Source organism: Symphodus melops (genome assembly GCF_947650265.1).
Source record: "Symphodus melops genome assembly, chromosome: 7".
Lineage (NCBI taxonomy): Eukaryota > Metazoa > Chordata > Actinopteri > Labriformes > Labridae > Symphodus > Symphodus melops.
The window spans coordinates 7,709,539-7,724,647 of NC_136697.1; positions in this window are offsets into that span (position 1 = coordinate 7,709,539).

Here is a 15,109-nt window from a genome sequence, read left to right on the forward strand (position 1 = left end):
AAATTAAAATTCAGCTTTTAATCTCATCTGATAAAAAGCCATCCAGAACATCTAAAGGTGTGCTAACTTTGGCTTATTTAATTAAAGCAATGCAGTGACACAGTGGTTAGACAAAAGGTTAATGTGGGGTGGAGGATGACGTCCTCCTGTGTGAAACAAAAATGAGTGTTGAAGAGGTGTTGATCCCTTGACCTGACGCGATGTTAAAGTCAGACATTCGAGGCTACAAGAGTCAGAATACTGAGCGGAGGAAGAGCAGGGGACCCCCTCGAAAACAAGATGGTTCATCTCAAGTTGTTATCCATCAATAAACCAAATTTCTCACGGGTGCGTAGAGAAGCAAAAGGCCGCTGTAGCAGAGAGTGAAACAACACCATCCCGTGCTACAGTTCAAAGAGTAACCATAGTAACTGGGATCTTGCAGATGGAAACAAAGGCCGCTCTGTTTAGTTTGAAAATATGTCAAAATATAATCATTTGTTGTAACTAAGACAACCACCGACCCATTTAGTTAACATGGTCAGTAACAGATAATATTACAGAAAGGTTCCTTAAAAAGACCTTTTTTTTTTTCTGTCCAATACTTCAACACCCAGAATGCACCAGGCAAAAGGTCTTTTTCAGGAACCGTTCAGTAATATTGACAGACGCTTAAAATGTGACAAAATGAGTCACAGTGACCTAAAGCTCAAAATTGAGATTTTGTTATCAATGGAATTATAAGAAACTTTGCTATAAAATGATATTCCAGTCAAAGTCATATCTTGAATGGTTGTCAAGACACATTCATTGAAGTATTGTCACCCACCATCTTTTTTACAACTGAAAACCCAAGAAAATCGGGTTTAATTTTTTTTTTTTCCAGTTTTTTGTTAATATCTTTACAAATCCTGAGCATCCAAAGAAATGCACTCATGACTTTAGGCTCAAATTCACAACGACATTTTGATACTTTGATGCTATTAAACAAAACTGAAGCTTAAAATGATATCAAAATATCTATTTGAATCAATATTAAGACAATTTAACAAAGAATTATGTAAAATAAAACATTTACAAAGTTTGTGTAGAGGTGCTACGCCTCGAGAGAAGAGTTTGTCATTGTTAGTGTCTGAGAGAGAGAGAGAGAGAGAGAGAGAGAGAGAGGGAGAGAGAGAGAGAGAGAGAGAGAGAGAGAGAGAATACAAAGCAGAAGAAAGGTGTAAGGTGTTACAAGAGATAACAAGAATGGCTTTAAGAATGACAGTCAATCACTCTGCTTTACAAAGACTTCCCCATCTTCCCTCCCAACGAGCTGTGAGACGTTAACTTCAGTCTGGGAACTTCTCTAACTTCTTTTCATCGGCAACATCATCCAGACACCATCTTTGGATAGCTTCACCAGGCCGAACGCCCAATTTAGATTGTGTGACCTACTGAAAGGAAGTTCAATGACTCCATTTAAAGGAAACCATGACACACTCTCCATAGCAGGTATGTTGAACAGTATTGTTCTTGTTCTGTCCAGGAAAGATATCTCTATGTAGCTGGAGCTGCTCCATGCCATATCAGGTGAAAAAATGATCAAGAACGACACCACAACATTTGATCCTTTTGTGATGCACATTCATCAACGAGGTAGCTGACTTGCCTTGGAGTGGCCTCATCGACAAGCCACACTTTCGAGGGGTCAGAAAGCACATGGGACCAGGCTGAAGCAGGTCAGAGGGGAAATGCACCTGCTGTGTAAAATCGAAGGAGAAATGCATTGTGATGTCTCGGGGGCATAAGTCGCAAGGTCAGAGTTCATGAACGCTGTTGTACTTCACAGTTTTGCTTTCCGAATCCTTTCCTGATACGGTGACTGTTCTACGGTCACTTTCATCAGGTGGTCGTTCTGATTCCTGCAGCGATCGCATTTCTCTGCCTCCGTTAGGTTGGTAGACTTAAAGATGGAGGTTACAATGCATAGATCAGTATGCCAAATGATGTTTATTCAGTACAAGATTATCGTTTCAGCACACAGACAATGCTAACTACCTCGTGCCTTAATTGCCCAAAAAATGCACAAAAAAAACTTGTTTTTGTAATGAGAGGGCAGCAACTTCATATCAAAGTGTTTGTTTCCAGGGACGTGACCAGGAGGAACCAATGTGAAGCTCTGTGAACTTAACGATGAAGGAAACAACATGACAGATGTCCTCACGTGTGAGCAGTCTATATTTTTCAAGCGTGTTGATATTTTGGACAGTAGACATCATGACGTTTCAGGGAATACCAGGAACACAGGTAAATCCTCGGTTCAGACAGGGGGACGGGAGACACCAGTGTTAGAGTGCATTTTTGTGTGATTTAAAAGTTGTAAGTCAACTTAAATACGGAGAAAGGAGAGCATGCTACTTTCAAAATCATGCTAGTTTTCGAAAATTACCAACTAAATTCAGCAAACAGAAGCATCACTTTAAGGATGATAACTTCACCTCACTGTTTCTGTTTTTGTGTATTCTCTTGGTGTTTGTTTGTTGGTTACTTTGATTCTCTATAATCCATACAGTTTAGTGATATCATGACAACATAATTTGATATGATACGAGTCAAAATCAAAAAATAGAAATAATGTTTCTTTTTTTAAGATTTATTTTTGGGCATTTTTAGCCTTTATTATAGAAGGAGAACAGTGGATAGGGTCGGAAACTAGAGCCACAGGTCAGACACGAACCCGGGCCGCCTGTGCGAGGACTATAGCCTCGCTACATACCGTATTTTCCGCACTATAAGGCGCACCGTATTATAAGGCGCACCTTCAATGAATGACATATTTTAAAACTTTTTCCATATATAAGGCGCACCGCATTATAAGGCGCTACAGTAGAGGCTTGGGTTACGTTATGCAAATGCCAAATTATCTAAAAAGTCGTCAAAATATCAGAAAAAAGAATAACATGCTCACAGTGGTAGTGCTCCCGTTTTATCCACAGTGCGGTTCACAGGAATATCAAAGGTGAGTGGAACCTCGTCCATATTGATGATATGCCCTGGCCGGATCTTTTTTTCAGTAATCTTGTTTCTGCAGTTTGTGCGGAAAGTGGCCAGCTTTTCTTGGTAGTCAGCTGGCAATTGCTGTGAAATAGTAGTTTGTGTGCGGATGGAGAGATTACGTCTTTTCATAAACCGAAAGCACCAAGAAGGACCGCCTCTAAATTCATTGATGTTAAGTTCGCGTGCTAGCGCTGTTGCCTTCATTCGAATAGTGATTGTACTGACGCTTCTACTTGTTGCTCTCTGTTCAACAACCCATTGTTCAAGTTTGTCCTCTAACTGCAGCCATCTCGCTTTGTTCCCGCGGAAACTCTGTTTAGTCTTCTTTACTTGGCGCAGCTCGTCTTCTTGCTTCCTCCACTTCCGCACCATTGATTCGTTAATGTTAAACTCTCTCACTGCTGCTCTATTCCCGCGTTCTACTGCGTGACTGATCGCCTTGAGTTTAAACTCTGCATTGTAAGCGTGTCTCTTAATAGGAGCCATTTCAGGGTCTTTACACAAACACACAAACGTTTTATATATCCCAGCATGCATCGCGCACTACTTCTTCTACGGAGGGAAATTGAGTCGGCGGCTGCTTACCGTAGTTGCGAGACCTGTTGTGGCTCAATATTGATCCATATATAAGGCGCACCGGATTATAAGGCGCATGGTTTGTTGAGTAATGTCAGAGTTTAAAACTGTACTAGCCTATGTTGACAACAACATGCCCTTAAAATCCCAATGAATGGATCATGATCACTCATGTTCTCTTTAATATGACAGATAGGACTTAAGAGAGAAACAAATCCAAACCAGGAGTCTAGATGTTTCTCAGAACCGACAAGGGTTCCTTTCTCCACTGGGACCCTGTGACCCAGTATGTGTATTTATGTACAGGAGCGGACAGTTGCTGTTGACCTACATGAAGCTGGGTCTGAATGACCAGCCAATCAAAGAGCAGATAAAATAAGAAAACACAGGTGGGTTTTCAATAGCACAGAATCATTCAACATTAAACACACAATCATCCCAAAAGAAAACATGTTTTTTTCTCTCAAACACAACAAGAACTCTGTCAGACGGCGACCTCCTGATGAACGCTGTTTGGACAAAATGCTTCTTTTCTTCCTCAAACAAAGTCCCTATTTACAACTGAGAGAGAGCCTTTACTCTCTTCTGGTTATTGTTGTGGCACTTTCCGGAAATGTGTTCTCGCAGTATCTGATGAAAGCTCCCAGAAAAATGATGTTTACTACCTGTTCTCTGTTCTTTTATTACAACACACTGAAGCCGGCTGCTTTCAGGCAGTACGAAGGGTACCAACGTCAGACATCAGGATATGCTGACACACACGAATACACTCATGCACACGCAAACACACACATACACACACACACACACACACCGGCAATGCGGGGTATCTCTTCCCTGCAGTGAGTCAAATAACATGCAAAACAGGGAAAATCCCCGTCATTTGAATCATCATTTACAGTCAAAATCAGATCTCATTTACATGCCAACTAAAAACTTCTGTTCCACGTTTTGACTGTAAATCACATTAAAGGACTCTTGCTAACTTAAACAAAGAGGAGTCAGAAGATAAACCACTTCTGCCCAGAGGCCGTCGTGTAGAGGTGTCTGCATGGATGACCCCCTGACCCCATTACAACAGGTAACACACAATCACAAAACATTTGTACACAGTCACAGTGACTGAATGTTAAAGGTAGGCCTCAGAGTGCAACGACAAATCACAAACAACTCTGCTCCTCCCCCTCACAGACATTAGTTGACAAACATAGGGCAGTGAAGCTAAAGAACCATGTCAACTGACAAGCTACAGCTATAGTAGCAGCTTTAGCACAAATGGTGTCTTGTGGCTAAATGGCTACAAGAGGGACATTTGTTACATGCTAGCTGAGATAGATTTGTAACGCACAAAGGAACTTCAGTTTGCCATAGGCGAGAACTCAGTCTGAACCAAACAAGGGGAGTGAACGAAAATGCAGTGCATACGTTATAGAACATTAGCATTGCTAACAACACCATGCTTTAGTTAACATCTCATGCCTGTGCTAAATGTGGTTACACATTGTTCCGATCGATGTGCCAGTTTAATCTGACACAAGACAAGAAACATAAGCTCCATTTTATAGATTAAAACAGTTCCTATTTGTCCACTGTCCTGTTGTTTACTTGGTGACCATAGTGAAGCATTAGGCCGGTTGCTGTGACAACTGACCAGAGCTGCAGCCCAAAGTAATGGTACACAACATTTGGCAGTTTTTGGTGCAATTGACCAAGTGTTGTGTGAAAGAAAACCAAACAGCAACAATGTTACAACTTCCCCCCTGAATCGCACCGAGTGCTGCGGACTTCATGTGTGAAAGCGACCTTCGAAACAAACTGATCATTGTATTTTCAAAACAACGCTGTTTTGTGCAGCTCTGTCCTCTAAAGTATGTTAAATTGTAGTTTGAACTACTAGCTGACCTGCGTGTTATCTGTGAAGACTTGTGGTCTGGAAGAAAGCTAGGGTGATGAAAAAGAAAGAGATGGAAGTGAGCTCAAGGACAAAGTAGAAAGAGTTGGATAGAAGGAGATTAAAGAGAAGATGTGGGGGGCGACGAGACTGAATGAGACAGAAGGGTAAAAAGAAACAGGAAAAGGATGAATATGAAGAGAAAACAAGGAAAGGCCATAAGAGCATGAACATATTGCTTAAAGGACAGAAGAGGAGGAGACGGAGAGTGGGAGCAGAAGCTGGAGGGACTAAAGGGTTTCAGCCGGTTGGAGGTCTGAAGCTGCAGCTGAGAGACAACATGTCTGAGATCCCAGAGGCACAAAGAGTCGTGACCTGATCTGACAACACACCCGAGCATACAGAGGGGAGGTTGGCTCCCTGCATCACAACAGGTCATATCATATCCACTCATTTATGACCCAATATATGCATAATGTGTACTTGTATTGATCCATTGTTTCAGGCCTTTTACTGCAGTATCACAAAATGTTGTATCAGTTTGGCACCCGGTCGTCTCTCCCTTAAAAACCTTGATTTCTGCTAAAAATATGTTTTTAATGTTTTGGTATTTTAATGCAAACGCTATTATGGTTTCCAGTCTCTGAAATGGTTCAAAGGCTGCATTTGTTCTGCTAACCAAGTAAACTCCCTTTCACTTTCTGCATGTCACTATCTGTAAATCTTAGTTATTAACCACATCTTTTCCTGGGAGCTCCTGCCTGAGCGTCATTGTCACGATGGAGTCTAAACCCAAAGCCTTTGTACATGTACTTTCTGTATTGTTAAATAAATAATTGTATATTCTCAATAAAGTCTCCTCTGATTGTAATGAGCATTTAGCAACGCATCGTAAAGTTACTGTACAGTGGAAAGGAAAAATGTCCTAACGGGCACTACATTTTCTTTTCTGGGTCAACATTTATGTTATCTCTGATTTGTTAAATATCACGGCCACAAAAGAGCCAAAAACATAACTCAAGATCTGTTGAACATCATTTTTTAAGGGAAGCATGTCTTTCAGGTGCTCGTCGGTGTGACTCAGTCCTCATGAACAAAATACGTTGGTCGAAAAATAATAATAATACACAGGCCTACATCCCAGTGCAGAGTTCAGATTTAAAAAATAACCATGAAAGGAAAAGTTAGGTAAGGTCTCTTTGTGACTTCAAGGTTAATAAAAAAAAAACCTCAGTGAGTTCAGGCCGAGACCAGAGAGACACATCTATTCATTAAAAACCTCAGGTCGATTGTGGTAGGAAGCAGGAACAAAATGACACAAATTATCGAAATTACTGCGGCTCCATTTATCGCGTTATCTTGTCATAACCTCCAGAATATGTTTGTGTAATTGTAGTTCATGGAGGTCAGAGTTGAAACTAAAAGTGATGAAGGTGGTCTTTGGGGAGTAAAACGAAAAAGAGAAGAAAAAAAACAGTGCACTAACACGATTAAACATTCAGACCAGTTTATGTTTAGAGGAGGCTGGGAAACAGCATGCTTCACAGTTTGCCCTGTCGCCTCTAAAGACACCATAAACCATAGCCAGGGAAAGGATGGGCGATATTTACAAAATAAGATGAAAGAACATAGATGGAGAAAAGGTCAATGGATGAAAACCTTCAAATAAAAACTTAATTTTGCAGAAATGAAAGGCCTTGTCTTTGCCCAGAACATTGTTCCTCATAGATCATTCATTATAATTAAGAAAAGTTGAGACATTGTGGTTTTACTTTCACTCAACAAAAGTCTGAAGTGCCACAAAAGGTAGTTTTCAGTATGTCAACAATGACACACGTTACATGTGGAGTACATCAAGGCAGCTATTGAGGGCCGATAAATGTTTTCTTTTGTTATTATTGAGCCCCTTTTTTTTCTTAAAAAGGTCCAAAATCACTTAGGACTGGGAGGACTTCAAGAGTATATGCAGCTGTTTTCCACAACTCAACTCAACTCAACTCAACTTTATTTATAAAGCACTTTAAACAGCCGTAGCTGTGACAAAGTGCTGTACATACATGAAGAGCACAAAACATAAAACATAAGTAAAACACTAACAGGGTTAAAACAATAAAAACAATGAAACACTAAAACAAGAGTCTCACGCTGGGTTGAAAGAATAAAAATGTGTTTTAAGATGAGTTTTAAAAATGGACAGTGAGGGGGCGTGTCTTATGTGCAGTGGGAGGTCGTTCCAGAGTTTGGGACCGGCAGTAGAGAAAGCTCTCTCCCCTCTGAGCTTCTGCTTAGACCTCGGTACCTCCAGGAGCAGCTGGTCAGCTGACCTGAGGCACCGGGCAGGAGCGTAGGGATGGAGCAGCTCAGAGAGGTAAGGTGGGGCGAGACCAATTAAAGATTTAAAAACAAATAAAAGAATCTTAAAATGAACTCTGAAGTGCACAGGCAGCCAGTGGAGGGAGGCCAGAATGGGAGTAATGTGCTCCCTCTTTCGTGCTCTGGTTAGGAGGCGAGCAGCAGCGTTCTGGACTAACTGGAGACGTGTGAGGGACTCCGAAGTAAAGTGCGTTGCAGTAATCCAGCCGAGATGTAATGAAGGCGTGGATTAATGTTTCAAAGTGCTTGTGCGAAAGAAAGGGCTTCACCTTTGCCAGCCGCCTTAGGTGAAAGAAGCTGGACTTTACAGCTGCACTAATTTGCCGATCCAGTTTAAAATCACTGTCCATCTTAAAGCCCAGGTTTGAGACTGTCGGCTTCATATAGTGTGCCAAAGGGCTTGTGAACTGAAGTTAAAGTAAGTGGTACTGAAGTGATATTGATATATAACATTGAGAGCAAAAGGAGAAGAGGTGTGTCAGCTGTTGAAGTCTTCCCTCCAGATGTCATCAGACAGGTTCTTAACTTTTTTTTTCTGTTGCATTACTGTTCTGGTCCAGTGTTTTAATGAAAGACTACTGACTGACTCTTGCACAGAAAGCTATATGCTATATTATCTCAGAATATAATATAAACATGCTCTGCAAAAGGCAAAATCCCTCCTGTCAGTCAGTGCTCCGCCCCTTCGAGTTGAGTTTCAGCTACTTCCTTCTGGCTCTCAATAACATACAATACATCCCAGTCCATCTGTAAGAAACTGTGCCCACCCCACACAGAACAACAAAGTATTCACCCCACTGTTAAACTCAGCAAACATGATCCTCTCCATACAACGTCACGTGATATCATTCATTCTATTCCTTATCTACAGTTTATCGACTGACACATAGACATATATGCTCACACTCGTGCTTTAACAGCACAGTAAAACACAAATGGAGAATAGAGTCAGCGTCTAAACACACAACCATAAGGAGCGCCGTGTCTGACAGTGAACACAACACTAACTTTTGTGATGTAAAAACACACTGCGTTTTTAACAACAACAAATAAAAATTCACCACAATTTATACAGCTGACTCTGGAAACGTGCCAGACTGTGTTCTTTTTAGAAACAATAAAACCACTTTTAAGCATGCTGCTGTGCTAAGCAAGCAAAAATGAGTTCACTTACACACACACACACACACACACACACACACACACACACACACACCCACAACAAACACGCACACAGTTTTTGACTGACACTGCTGGTTAATCTTTATTGAGGCTCTTGTTCCTGACAAATAAGTGTTGGGAACAAACAGAGCGCTGCGCGGTGATGTTGGCAGAACACCTTCTCTTAATTAAAAAGCTCGTCTTTGTTTCACCTGAGACATGATAACACCTATCTGTGAGGGGGAGATAAGAGGGGAAAAACTGTTTCTGTGTGTGTGTGTGTGTGTGTGTGTGTGTGTGTGTGTGTATGTGTGTGTCTGTGTGTGAGTACAATATAAAACTTAGAGTTAATAATGCAGAGCTCTAAATAAACATACATTCTCCGTAGATAGCTACTGAAGGTAATGTATTAGGCACACTTACAAAGCCCGTAATGAAAACAGATGACAGTAAAGGTCTGTGTGTCTATTAAAGAGAAAATACTGATAGAAAATGTGACATGGGGATGAAATGTGTCTGCACTGTTTAAATAATTAAAATGTCAGGCTGCTGAAAAACAAATTATTAAGCACAGATGTTACTGTTGAACTGTTCTTCCTGATGACTGCAGACACAAAGTTAGCCAAGAGGTGTAGGTCTGTTCACGTCAGTGTCCGCACAGGCAGCCAACCCTGTTCTATGATGATCTTTTATTTCTTTCTTAATTCTGATCGAAGTCATCATGTTCCCCCTTACTCCATGGTACATTGTGGAGTTCCTCAGATGTCAGTATTGGGACCAATATCATTGGTCTCTACATTTCTCAGCCACATTATATAAAGACACAATATGTCATTTTACTGCTAAACTGGTGACACTGTTATTTCACCCAGTAGAACCAAGGATTATAAGAAGAATCAAAGTTATTCATATGTGTTAGGTCGAGTTCTAGCATGACTTTATTAAAGTCAGAGTTGTTATGGTATCAGTAAGTTGAACCCATAAATGCAGAGACTGACACAGGATTAAAACGCTTCACGTTCAATGTTCAACAGAAACACAAACATGCAGTGAGGGCAGGGAGCTGGCTGGCCAGAAAAACTCCACAACATCACTCTGAAAGCTCCAGCGAGGAAAACTGAGGCACACCAGCGAACGTGAACAAAAAAGAACACAGGTAAGTACAAAGACTAATTAGGTGCACAAAACATATCCAAACAGCTCAGTAAACGTGCATCCGACCCATATCCGAGCGTTCACGAAAACTAACGATCTGTCAGAGGAGAAATGTGGAGACAATCTTCATATTGGTTTGTATATTGATTTGACTTATGATTAGTTACTGCTTCTACTATGTATTTATTTACTTACTTTCATTTTGTGTGTGTGAAGAAGATGAACACATTTATACATTATTGTTTGTGGAGACGATTTGCTCTTATTTGATGTTGATTCAGAACGAGAAATTGTAATAGGACTATAAAACCTTGTTTATAAAAAAAAGGAAAAGAGATGCAGATCAAAGTTAGCACTGCAATAATTTGCCTTAAACAACTTTAAAACAATCTTAAACCCAGAGATAAACTCTGAACGTGATGCTGATGTTATAAAACCATCAAAGTGAAGGATCCTGGTAGTTTATACAGCCGAGCTTATATTTACATTCACACCTTGGGGTTATTAGGATTATTTCTCCGGAAAGATTTCTAGATTAACTTTTTGTAGTCCATTTTCTGAAAACTGTGGTTTCAACACTGCAGACCTAACCAGCTGCTGACCTCACATTATTATTACGTTGCCTAGTGGAAATGAGGTTGGATTGTCAAAACAACGCAATCACCTTTTCCTAAGTCCTTTGTGAAGTCTCCTAACACCTTTCCTTAACAGTATGATGTTTTCACGAGTTGATAGGAGGGATAAACCGAATGCAGCCCAGGTTCTTATAGAGGAGATGACTGCTGAGTGGAGTCAGGTGTGCCTCACCTGCTGAGTGGAGAAGCCAGCCCCAACCCCTGCCACTCACATGCCTGCAGGAGACAGGAAACAGAAAGGGGAGGGGGAGAAGGAGAACAAATACAAAAACCCAACAACAGAGGAGTCAGTATATGAAGAATTGAAAGTGGCTGCATTATAGGTTTGGAGTAATTTACTTTGAGCACCCAGCTCAAGGTAAAGAGTTTGGTTCATTATTAGCTTCCGTCAAGCAGTTAAACATTGTAAATCATCTGTATTTCCACACAGATAATTTCACTGCTATAATGTATTTGGCTTTATTTTATGTTTCATTTTTGCTAGTTAAAATATGTCTGTGTTGTATAAGTGGTGTTGTTGTTAATATGCTCAATGCACACAGACCTGAGGCCTGTAGTATGAAGCAGGATTTGAGCTTAGGGAGGTAACTTCAGGGTTAACTCTGGGTTTTCAGTCCTACAAGGGTCGATTACTTCTTACCTGGGTATGTCACCATGGTAACTTATGCTGCACACCTAACCTGCTCCGGATCAGGTTATGTTGGAGATAAGAGATCAAACTGTGAAGATCTCCGCCCACTGACCAATCAGTGACATTGATAAAAAGAAGAAACAGTAGTTATCATAGACAGTTGATGAATTAACGATGGGACAAATATAAGCTGCAGTTTTTACTCACAGATTTTCCTTTTCTTTGTCCTTCCTGCATTTGTTACTGCAGCTGTGTCTCTCTGGAGCCTGTTTGTCTTAACGTATTTATATTGTTAATATAGGTTGTAGTTTATGTAAATATGACATAGATATGACAATCTGCTGACTCCCTTCGTAGTATAGGCCTCTGAGGCCTGTATTAGTGAAGTGAGTTCAACATGTCCAGGGTCTCTTTGGGTGATCTGGCTTCACTAACCCTGACATAAGAGATCGTGATTATCAGTCCTCAGAAGCTGGTTATCAATCTGATCTTTTAACCCAGCGTTACCAAGGAGTGTTCATGTAAAAGGGGCGGAGTTAGTGTCATTTACCCTATCACAATCATCACTGTGTCTGCCGTCAGCAGATCGTCATATCTACAAACATTATATTTACAAAAACTACAAACTATATTAACAATATAAATATGTTAAGACAAACAGGCTCCAGAGAGACACAGCTGCAGTAACAAATGCAGGAAGGACAAAGAAAAGGAAAATCTGTGAGTAAAAACTGCAGCTTATATTTGTCCCATCGTTAATTCACCTTAGAGCTGACTGTAATAACTTGTTTCTTCTCTGAACTGAATGTGTTATTCTGACTCTTCAAAGTGGAGAGTAGAACAGTTTTGAGAAGTTACATGTAAACTGCAGCTCTGACCATCACAAACAGAGCGACTTTGAGACATTAAACATGAATGAAATCACAATTCGAAGCCACAAGAAAATATTCATAATTCTACATCTTTAACTAAAATGTTGCGGCGCTTTCTTCAGTCTCTGTTTAAGGATATCAGTGAAAAATAACCATTAACTAAACGGACTATTAGTCTAATGTAAAATCATGCGGGACACAAGAAGTGTCCTCCCCCTTCTCGATCAGCTCCGGGAGCTCCACGATCAAAAGATCTGATTGGTCAGTGGGCGGAGATCTTCACAGTTTGATCTCTTATCTCCAACATAACCTGATCCGGAGCAGGTTAGGTGTGCAGCATAAGTTACCATGGTGACATACCCAGGTAAGAAGTAATCGACCCTTGTAGGACTGAAAACCCAGGGTTAACCCTGAAGTTACCTCCCTAAGCTCAAATCCTGCTTCATAGTACAGGTCTTTGAGGTCTACCCTTCAGGTCGTTTCTTGAAATAAAAATGTCCTAATTAATTAATTAATTAATTAACATGTTAAAGACCCACCACTAGTTATATTTAAACTGACAGCAGAGATGTGATAGTGTGAGATAGGGTGAATGAGAAAGCCCTGAATAGTGGATCACTTAAAGTCTTCCTTACTGAACTTACACCAGAGCTTCATCAGTAAGAGAGCGGCAGGCTCTCGGCTAAACTTCAGCCTTCCCTCACGAGCTCCATTATCACGTTTAAAGACATCACTGTAGGGAAATGTTTGGTTTATATAACATCATTAGTGTCTCTCAAACACAACATCACTGGAGGAAAAAAAAACACTCATGTAGAAATGTAATTGACCTAAATAGAAGTGATGGTTTCACATGATGACATGCAGCGGACTAATCACAGCTGTGGACAGAATTGTCAGCTTTACTACTGAACATAGAAAACAGAAATGTCAGCTTTACTACTGAACATAGAAAACAGAAATGTCACTAAACATGTTCCGCTAGGGAAAGAAAGCTTTAACAAGTAGAAACTATAGAATAGAACAGAAGGCCTTTATCGTCATTACACAAGCTGTACAACGAGATTACTTGGCTTCACCTTAAAGTGCACACAGCTAAAAACAAAAAAACAACAACAACAAGAGTCTGGGTCAAAAAAAAGAAAAAAGAGTGACCCTAGTTAAGGGAAGGTGGGATATGTGTGGAAGGACTCTTTTACAGTTTGCAGAATACTAAAATTAAATGCATAAACAGACATCAGATTTCTTATTGCACGGTATGAGATAGCAGGTCTATAGCAGGGTGTAAGATATAAATAGTGCATTGTATGAGATGTGAACCATAGCAGGGTATAAAAAAAGGGCTGAATGACATCTCATTAACCACACAGGAGACACTGCTGCCACATAGCCCCACATGATGCTTGATGCAGACGCTTATTCATGCTGTGCAGATTTAAAATGGGACTCCTGCTACCAGGTATCTGCTTGTTAATGCTGTGGCCATGTTAACAAATTGTTACGCACTACCGGTAATTGTTTTCCTGTTGCAGCTACGCAAACCGTGCACACAGTAAAGTGTTGTGAGTCATAGGCAGCCCAAGACAGCAAGTTTTCATGTAATCAGAAGTTACTTCGATGTGCTTGTCATGCAAACTTACCTGAGCTTTTAACATTGTTAAAGTGGTGATGAAATACAACTCGAAAAAAACAAGTCAAACGTTTGTCAAGTTTATGACGAAATGTGTCGCTCCGCCAGTTTCCTCTTCACGTTCTCTAGTTGTGTGTGTGTGTGTGTGTGGTTGAGAAAGAGAGAGAGAGAGAGGGAGAGAGAGAGAGTCAGAGTTTCAGCCAGAAGACTGGATCCCATGTGTGCTGAAATAAGTACGAGGTTTTGATTTTTGATTTGATTTAGAAAATGACTTTAAGACCCCAATAAAAAAGTACGGTTGTTTGATTTAGATTCCAATTCATGTTCATAAAACTCATTAATCTGTTAAAAATGAATCTAACCCGAGCACTAAGCTTCCCTCTTTCTTCAATAAATCACAATATATTTCACGATAATATTGCAGTGTACGTCTTTTTTCAACTCTGCAGGTTTTTGCGTCTGTCTCTTTCCTGACACCAGTTGCAGATGACTCTGGGCTTTCAGTCATCGATCAGCTGAACCACGAGGGGTGTTATACGGGAAAATGTATAAAAGTGTCGTGCGATTCATGAGATTTCCACAACACAGGGACTTGTGGCTACAAAACAATTACTATTTTTGTTGTAGTGTATTGTATTGTTATGAATGACATGCAGTAAAAACTGAAAAGAACATGCATTTCTACTCGTTTCTAAATGTTTGCACAATTGATGACACTGTGGACCTGTTTATACAAGGCTGCACTCCATGGAAAGCACATGCTTTTACTCTTTACTATCTTCCTCTTCCTCTGTTATGTCCTCTACTAACACCATGCATACTTACAACTCTTCTTCCTTCTTCCACGAGCATGTAGCCACTGTTCAGGTTCCTCCATGTTGAAAAAAAAGATGTTGATTGTGTTGTTAGAAAGCTCCATGTGCTTCCCGCTTGAGTAGCGTGTGATAAATAGTCCTTTACTCTCACCTGCTGTGTCAGGAGGAGTGTACTTCTGTTACTTAAAGTCGATGTGATTAATGCAGACAGAAGGGGGGAAGATGGATAAAATAATCCTCATATTCATCTCACAAATGGAGACATTTACAGTGTTAAAGCAGCAAAGCAAAATCACAAAGTGCAAAAATTAAATTAGATAAATTTAAAAAAACGCATCAAAAACAGTTTAAA